The 8931-nt window shown below is 31.4% G+C and overlaps 1 long non-coding RNA gene across 1 annotated transcript; it reads right to left on the bottom strand.

Annotated features, from left to right (window-relative positions):
- Positions 1-5168: 5168 nt before the first annotated feature.
- LOC116105164 lies at positions 5169-6502 on the bottom strand. Its single transcript, XR_004124039.1, has 5 exons — positions 6248-6502; positions 6039-6158; positions 5916-5947; positions 5737-5802; positions 5169-5309 (listed from the first exon to the last, which is right to left on the bottom strand). It is a non-coding gene; the product is annotated as an uncharacterized LOC116105164 (long non-coding RNA).
- Between the last annotated feature and the right edge of the window lie 2429 nt (positions 6503-8931).

The following is an 8931-nucleotide window of genomic DNA, read 5'->3' as shown; positions in this document are numbered from 1 at the left end:
ACATCTTGAACCTCATAACATGCCCTGACTCTTCTTCCTCCACAGAAACAACCTCAGATTCAACTCAAGAAACAACCTTCCTCAAAGATGAACACTGAACTCCAAAACTTCTCCTCTGAAACATCACACATGACTTTGACTTCCCACAAACTGCCTACTAATCAGCCTTGTTGACAAATTCCCACTTAAACTCCGTCTCTCAACACCCTCCAAACCCAGACTGGAACCAATCGCACATATCGCCATATAGCCAATCTGCAAAAAGACAATTTTGGATCATTCTGAGAACAAAAACAACTATAGACGTTTAGTTCTCATGTCATTTTAAGGAACATATAAAAAAAAATCAATATTTAAATCTAAGTCATTGAATTATACAAAGAAATGAATCATTCAACACATATAGAATAAGTTTAAGTTCAATTATTGAGAAAATTATTCACTACTTAATTAAAAAAACTTTTAAAATTTAAATCCAACCCATTAAGTTATACAATGAAATAGAATCTTTAAGAAATGGATTAAAAGGTGTAAAATAGTAATGTAGAATTATGCGTTAACTGTAGAATAAACAATATTTATATTAGCTTCTGGTATCATCATTCAGTGGGAACAATAAACTGTGAATCTTTTATTGATTTTATTGATAATAGAACTGTTTATACATATAGTTCTATTTTTTTCCTTGAGGAATATCAAGTTCCTTTTCTTTGGCAATAATTAGGGATTCACGTTTCCGTAAATCGAATATTACATGTATGGTTGAGCCTGTTATTTCTAACAAAGCATTCATTATATCTCTGTTCATCACTCTGGCAATGTTGAGTTTGTCCAGCGTGACTTTAAGGTTTTGTAGAATACCTTCGAGTTCAGGCGAACCATCTGACATTGTTGTTTGACCTGCTAAAAATAAAAAAATAGACATGTAAAAGTAGATATGTAGAAGAAATATAAGAGTAATCAGTTGATGTTATTTACCGCACGCTTTTGTTGGTTTGGATTTTGGATTGACAATAGTTGGTCTTTTGTCTTCCATTTGTTAATGATATCTGTGTGAAATGAAAGAAATATTTGAAGGTGTATGGTTTGTTGAATTCTCTACTCTTATATAGCTTTAGATGTCATTAAGTAATATTATATGATAATTAATTATTACAACAACTATTCGTGTTATGTTCAATGTAATTGGATTATTACTAATTAATATGACTTTTGATATTTTTTAGTAAGTGTTTGCATGTTATTGGTTATGGTTATTTTGATTTAAATAAATGTTTTATTGTTATTGGATGAGTTTAAAATTTTCAGATTTATATTAAATGTTAAATGATAATACGTTTTATAAAAAACATTTTTCATTATTATGTTTGATATTTTTGTTTAATTGAATGTGAATGGGTAAAGATATATTAATATTAATAATAATTAATTGAATGTGAAGGGGTACAAAAATATTAATATTAATATTAATTAATAATAATAATTAATATGCATGAATGAACGTTGAATATTAATTGATTAATAAAGTGTATTATTGAATTTCATGAATGTGAAAAGATATGTTGTATCTTTATCAAATTAAAAAAGGAACGTGAAAGATTTCAAATTAAAAAAGAAATGTGAAAGATTTGTATTGAATGCATGTAAATACTTTCTATTATAGCAATCTCTCAATATTCATAGAAATCAATAACACACAAGCGAATCATTAATAATTTATCAAATTAAAAGAAGAATGTGAAAAATCTCAAATTAAAAGAAGAATGTGAAAGATCTCAAATTAAAAGAGGAATGTGAAAGATTTGTATTGAATACATTAATTAAATGCATGTGAATGATCCCTATTATAGCAAGCCCAATAAACAACAAACACGTGGACCAATTAACGACATCCTACATGGCAATCATATATCAATCCTACGTGGCGTCAAAAAAAGCAGTATGCTTTAGCATTATATAAATATATAGATTGTCTCACATCTCTCATTTACAATGAAGTAATTTATCCTATGATTGCTATTACTCATTAGAAGGGAAAAATGTGTTTATATACTATGTGTAAAAGACTAAAACCTAGTTTTACAAGGATTCTTATTCCTAAGCTTAAACCCAATAAAAAATTAATAACTTAAAAAAATCATTCAGCGGTTATACATGGAAAAAGCCCCCCGCCGATTGACCGAATAGCGACATCCCTTAATGCGTCTACATGGCCCATTAATATTAAAGTAGTCGACAACTCCAACAAATACAGTATGTCTAGCGATACCAGCACTAGAGGTGGGCATTTGGGACTGTGTCCAAAAACCTAGTCAAAAACCTGGTCCTAGGACTAATCCTTGAGAGGACCGGTCTTAGGAGGCTTGGTCCCAAAATTGGACCAAGCCTAAGGAGGAGGGCCCGGTCCCTCCATTGGGCCCTCGTCCAAGGCTTGGGCCTAGGCCCACACCTTTTTAATCATTTTCTTTTTAGTCTCTTGTAAAATTACATAAAACCTCCTATAAATTTTAAAATAAACATAAATTATAAGGATTAAAATGAAATTTTATAATTTTTTTTTTTTTAAATTACTTGTTTTTTAATAACTGTTGGCTGGCAACAATTATGCATTGGACAACATCAAGTAAAAACAAAAAAATTTACTTTTGTTTAATAGAAGAGAATATCGGAGAGAAAAAAATTCATATTTAATTACATGCAATTATGCATTGGGCAAGACGCAAGACCGCTGGCGTAACCATCAATAACGCTTAATTTTACACTATTTACATCAATTTTTATCATAATCCATACCACAGGTCGAATCTAGTTGACTGGTCAACACGACCATCTCAAGAACATTTATGACCTTAGGTAAAAATTACTTTGGGGCCTTCTAATAATATAAATATATATTAAAAAAAATATTTCAAATTTAATTTCTTGTCTTTTGAAATGCAAAATCACTAGGAGAAGTGGACAGCGATCGACAGGCTAACTGGGTCAGATTGGTGGGGGGTTTTAGAGAGCAGATGTTGGAGAAACGATGGGTGATGAAATAAGTAATTTCCAATGTCTGGATTGGCCAAAAAAGGCTTGAGAAGTCGCAACCCAAAAGATTTCGGTGGCCGACGATTTGACGGAGTAAACATATGAGGTATGATAGGGATTTTGGTGAAAGGGTTGAGGGGAGGAATATGGTGGAGTCATGGAAGGCCAACAACGTCGGGTACATGCTCAAAAGGTCGAAAATGGCTGTCGTGCATGATGGAGTTTGTTTATGAGATTCGTAAAAAATCGGTCAAATCGAGGGCTATCAAGGTTGGAAAAACACTTGAGAAAATGATAAAGTGATGATTCCAGTCAATTTTGGTGAGAAAATTGATGGGAATCAACTCCAAACGGCTGCTGGCGAAAGAGGGGTGGGGATAATTTATGTGAATGTCAAAATTTGGGATGGAATTGGGGTTGAGTAATTTGAGACATATAAATGACTATTTTAGTCTTTTATTGTTAAAAGAAATTTAATTTGTTAATTTAGGACGGTAAATTAGAATATATGAAACTAGAGGTATAAACTTACTATTTTATCAAACTTTGGGTGAGAATATATGTAAAAAATTTATAATAAATTTGGGTCTTTTTGGCTTCTTTTTTTTCTCCTTGGCCTGGATAAAAAATCATACACCATTTTTATTTTTGTAATATATTAAAAAATTATAAAAAATTTGGGCCCCTATTTTTGGGGGCCCTAGGCAGGTGCCTCACCTGCCTATCCCTTGAGCCGGGCCTACTGTAAATGAGCCAAATCTAAATCAAGAAAGTTTACTTTTAATTCACTCCAATATCTCAATATTCAATTATAAAACTTAAATGGCCATTATACATATAAGCAGGGCGGATCCATAAATTTCTGTTAGGGTGGGTCATAACAACAACTAATTACATATTAATATTTTTGTCCAAGTAGGTTAAAATAAAAAAATTGTACATACTAATATTTTTTGAAAAAATTTGAGGGTGAGCCATGCTAATCTTACATGACAGAAGTAGCAGCTCCAGCTCGTATATACATGGACCAAATGAGCTAAATCGCTATCTACAAGTAGACATGTTCTTTATGATGATGAAGGAGAAACGTGACATGGATATTCTTTAATAGTGGAACCAACATGAAAGTCGATTCTCCATTGTAGCTCAAATGACACGTGACATTTTATCTGTGCCAGTTTCTACAATTGCATCCGAGTCAACATTTTCATCGAGTGATCGGATTGTTGAAGACAGAAGATATTTTTTAACCGATGAGATGATTGAAGTAATAACGTGTTTACGGGATTGGACTCATGCAGAAATAAGACTACAACAGCACCCTAAAGATCCCGAACTACTCGAACTCTTTAAGAATACAGATTTGAATGATATAAATATTGTTGACGATAAAGATGAATAATTTAATAAAAAAATTATTTAATTGTTTATTTGTAAAGCGTAAATATATGAAATATGAATATTACATTTATATTAAAATTAACTACTAATTTATTTATTATTTTATTATTTTTTAAAAGTAATTAAACTTTTAGAAACTTATTAATCTACTCCTGAAAAATACTAGAAACCTCCTACAAAATTTTATTTCACCCCTAAAATATATATAAAAAAAAAAGATCAAAGGAAAAAATAAATTTTCTATACCCATAAGACCAATCCTAGGCCCATGAGCGACTGGTCTCAAATGGGACCAGTCCAAAAGGACTAGTCCCAAAGGGGTCCAGGACCCGGAGTGCTTAGTGGTCAAGGACCATCACCCGTTGGTGAAGATGCAGTGACGGAACCAGAAAACTTGTTGTGGAGGATCAATATGAATAATATTATACAATGGAGATAATTTTGTTTGGCTGGTCCCAAGGTGGCTCCAACAACCGAATCTTATCCTGAATGAGTTTTGATATGAAGGAATAAATATTTAATTAGTAGTTCTCGCAACAAGTCTGTAACAATGCCACTGGCCCACTACCATTACCCTCCACTGATCAGAGTTGGTGAAGATGGTTCTCTTTGATAATACAAAGACAATCCTTTCTGTCAGTAATGTTATAAAGAAATAACGACAAATTTGAAGTAAAACACTTTGTAAAAACATTATGATTGATACTATATACTTTGACATTTAAACATATAAGAGTATGATTTAAAGTTCTCATCTGAATATATATTTACAGAAGTTTGAAGGACCCAGAGAGCCAATTTTTAATTTTCTAATGCATAGCTAAACTGTTCTTGGACCGAAGAAAAAGGCAGCATCCCATCAAGATTAACCTTGGAAGCTGCAATTTTAAGGGCATCAAAAGCTTAACTAGAATAGCAAATAGTTTAAAGAATTAAAGTATCAAATATATATGTTTATGCATCATTGATCCTACACTGATTCTACAATATAAAGAAATTAAAAGTTGGCGAAGTTTCTGATAAATTTTATGAAACTTTAGAATAAACTATTGAAGAGGTGTATGGTGAATTGTAAAACTAAACAGAGCCTGTTTCATGGAAAACTTTTAGTCATCAAAAAGTTGAAATAGCTATGACATCCTCCAAGACATTAACATCCTTCAAACAGTTGGAATTTTTAAGTGTATGTTTAGTTGTTCTTATCTACGGACTAGAAGAGCTATATTAATATTAAAAGCTTTTATTTAAACATTTTATATTGTTTGGTTGCAAGACAAAATGAATTTACGGAAAAGGCAAACTTACTGTAGATAGCGTCGCAATTTTTTCTGTGTGCTGTCACTTGTCTGAGGCTTTCGCTTATTCTCACTGCTGCAATTAACAGTTGAATAGACAGACGTCAATTTGAAGGTTGAAGGCTGTGTACAGGATATGAGCATAATCTTGTTTTTTCTAAAACTTGTAAGCGTGTTAAAGATACTTACAGAAACATCATTTGCCTTCCCGGAAGAAACTACTGAAACATTTAGATGTTAGCAAATTATTAACCTCCAGCAGAATTCTAAATTCGTCTCATTCACTAACTAATATAAGCTCAACTTTATTACCTGGTGTTGATGGAGCTGGTAAATTGCTCTGGTTAGTGCTCGGATTCTTTACTTCAGGTACAGCATCTTGAACTCTGGACTTGGAATTGATTATTTGCTGGAGGATTCCTGAATCGAATTCTAAAAAATAATGCAGGTTAGTTAGAGAGGAGACAAACTTGCCATTAGAAAGAATATTCATAAACTTTAAATGAAGCATGCAAATGTACCAAGGAGTGATTGAATGGCAACGCGTGCAGCCAGCTATTCTGCTATCTTCTTGCTTCTGCCTTCTTCGCCTTTGTAAACTTTACCATCAAAAACCAGAGTAGACATGAAAACTGGACGCATCTGTTCTCCACCGGTCATTGAATATTCAGGTCTTTTCAGATTCATTTTGACAGCATATTCAAACAGGATCAATTTGCAATATGTTGGATCCTAAAAAACATGAAGTGAACATAATTTATATGAATAAACAAGACTACCAGATCTCAGATGAGTTGATCTCTGAATCTATTTCTCTTAACATCTTAATAGAGTGTACAAGCATAAATAGGTCTACTAAACCTTGGAGTAAAACTATCTGAAAGATAAACATGAAGTCCACCATCAATGCCCTTTTACATTAAGGAAAACTAAAGTGAGGCAATATAAGCATATACAGAGCCAGAATTTTCAAGTTTAAACGACATCATGTTTTCAAAATTCAGACTCCCATTCAATGACACCAAATTAATATTAAAAGACAAAATTTTACATTAAGCAAGCTGAAAGTGCAGCAGAGCACCTGAATACTAGGGTTTCCTCCATCATTTCTGGTTTCAGTTATGTTCTCAAAAGCAACTTTTGCAGCATCCTGCTCAGCTTCTTTTCGCTTAGGAAATGTTCCCCCAGATACATAATTTTTTCCATTTACCAGAACACATAACTTAAACTTTGGTGCATGTGTAAATCCTTCATTTCTAATTCGATATTCCGGCAGTGATATGCCTAATTTTTGATAAAATTATTCTTTTTATTGTAGGCTAAAAAGTATTATTCAGAGGTGTTGTAGCAAATGAAGACTATGTTTTTTTGTTCATATCAAAGAATGCTTGATAAAAATGCAGTACAAGTATCATCTGCAGCAAAAGATGTGGAGAAAGAAAAAAGAGGCGGAGGTAGACCATCAAAAAGAGTGAGAACGAAAAAATGGATTTTAACAAAATGATGATATAAAAATGTAGTACTTGTTTAACTTTTTTATCAATGGGCATGCTGATGTTAATTGATATATTAATTTAGTATATTAAAATGAATGGTTTGGTAGTGGGTCTACAGTTATCCAAATTCTACGTATAATATATCATATTAAAACCTTGTCTGTCTAGTTTCCAAATGTTTAAACCGTTCATTAATTGGATTTTTATTGAACAAGTTATGGCTAATTTACTACTGACTGTTTAGTGGAAACCGAGAAACAAGGGAAACCAAAATATGTGTGATGATAAAATAAATTGTTCGGAAATGGGTCTATAGTTATCTAAATTTAACATATAATATATCAAATTAAAGCTCTGTCTGTCTAGTTTCCAACTATTTAAACCGTTCATCAATTAAATTTTTATTGAGAAAGTTATGGCCAATTTACTATTAACTGTTCAGGGGGAAACCGAGAAATGGGGGAAACCAAAATGTGTATGATGATAAAATGAATGGTTCGGAAATGGGTCTACATTTATCCAAATTTAGGTTATTATATACCAAATTAAAGCCCTTTTTGTCTAGTTTCTAAAGATTCAAACCACTCTTCAATTGGAGTTTTATTGAGCAAGTTATGACCAATTTACTACTTACTGTTCAGTGGAAACCGAGAAACGGGAGAAACCGAAATGTGTGTGATGATAAAAGTTCAGAAGTGGGTCTACAGTTATCCAAATTTAGCATATAATATATCAAATTAAAGCTCTGTCTGTCTAATTTCCAAATATTCAAACCGTTCATCAATTAGATGTCTATTGAGCAAGTTATGATCAATTTACTACTGACTGTTACAATTCGATAGTACAATGAATAATGTTTCATCATCTGGTCTCTTGTAATTCTATAGTACAATCTTCCTTTGATATGTTTATTGATCGTATTTTGTTCGGCAACTTGCTTCCAACAATTATGATGGACGACATGAAATAAACTTTTCATATAGTATTAACTAAAAAGGACATTACAATATTACAATTGTTAATGGATAATATTCAGCAAATGGTCTATTGTAATTGTACTGTACAATCTAAATAGCTTTGCATCTCGACTCTTACAATTAAATAGAATAGTTCGGGAAGTGGCTACAATTATAGAATTTTCAGCAATCCTACATGGCAATCATATTGAGATTTTTAGCAATCCTACCTGGCGAGCAATAGCAAGGGTGTGCTTCAGAGCCCGCGCGTTGCACGGGTATGTTTGTAGAATTTTTTTTTTTTTTTTACATTATTATTAATTGTTTGTGTGGCATTAAATTATTTGTATTGAAGTTAATTTTATATTGAATTGATAATTAAAGAAATAAATAATAAAAATATTATATACCAAATACTGAATATTAAATTTGTACAAATTTTAAATATATATTTAATGTTGGTGTAAAGATTTATTTTAATTACAAGTTGAAAATTCAATAACATTTTACTAATCAACTAAAATGTTAAATTTTTATATGTAGTTTAGCATTTACAGGCAATTTCAGTATCTAATACATTAGATAATCTATATACATAGTATTCTATATTTCAATTTGGAATACTTTGCTAAAACTAATGCATTATTTGTATATTAAATAATGACATTATTTTATCTTAAATAAATTAAAAAAAATCTGAAAATGATCTAACAACCTTGCATAATATACTAAATAAATTATATTATGCAGACA

Source organism: Pistacia vera, unplaced genomic scaffold (assembly GCF_008641045.1).
Source record: "Pistacia vera cultivar Batoury unplaced genomic scaffold, PisVer_v2 Contig495, whole genome shotgun sequence".
In the NCBI taxonomy this organism is placed as follows: Eukaryota; Viridiplantae; Streptophyta; class Magnoliopsida; order Sapindales; family Anacardiaceae; genus Pistacia; species Pistacia vera.
Note: the sequence above shows the minus strand (reverse complement) of the source record. Positions and strands in the feature narration are given on the sequence as shown.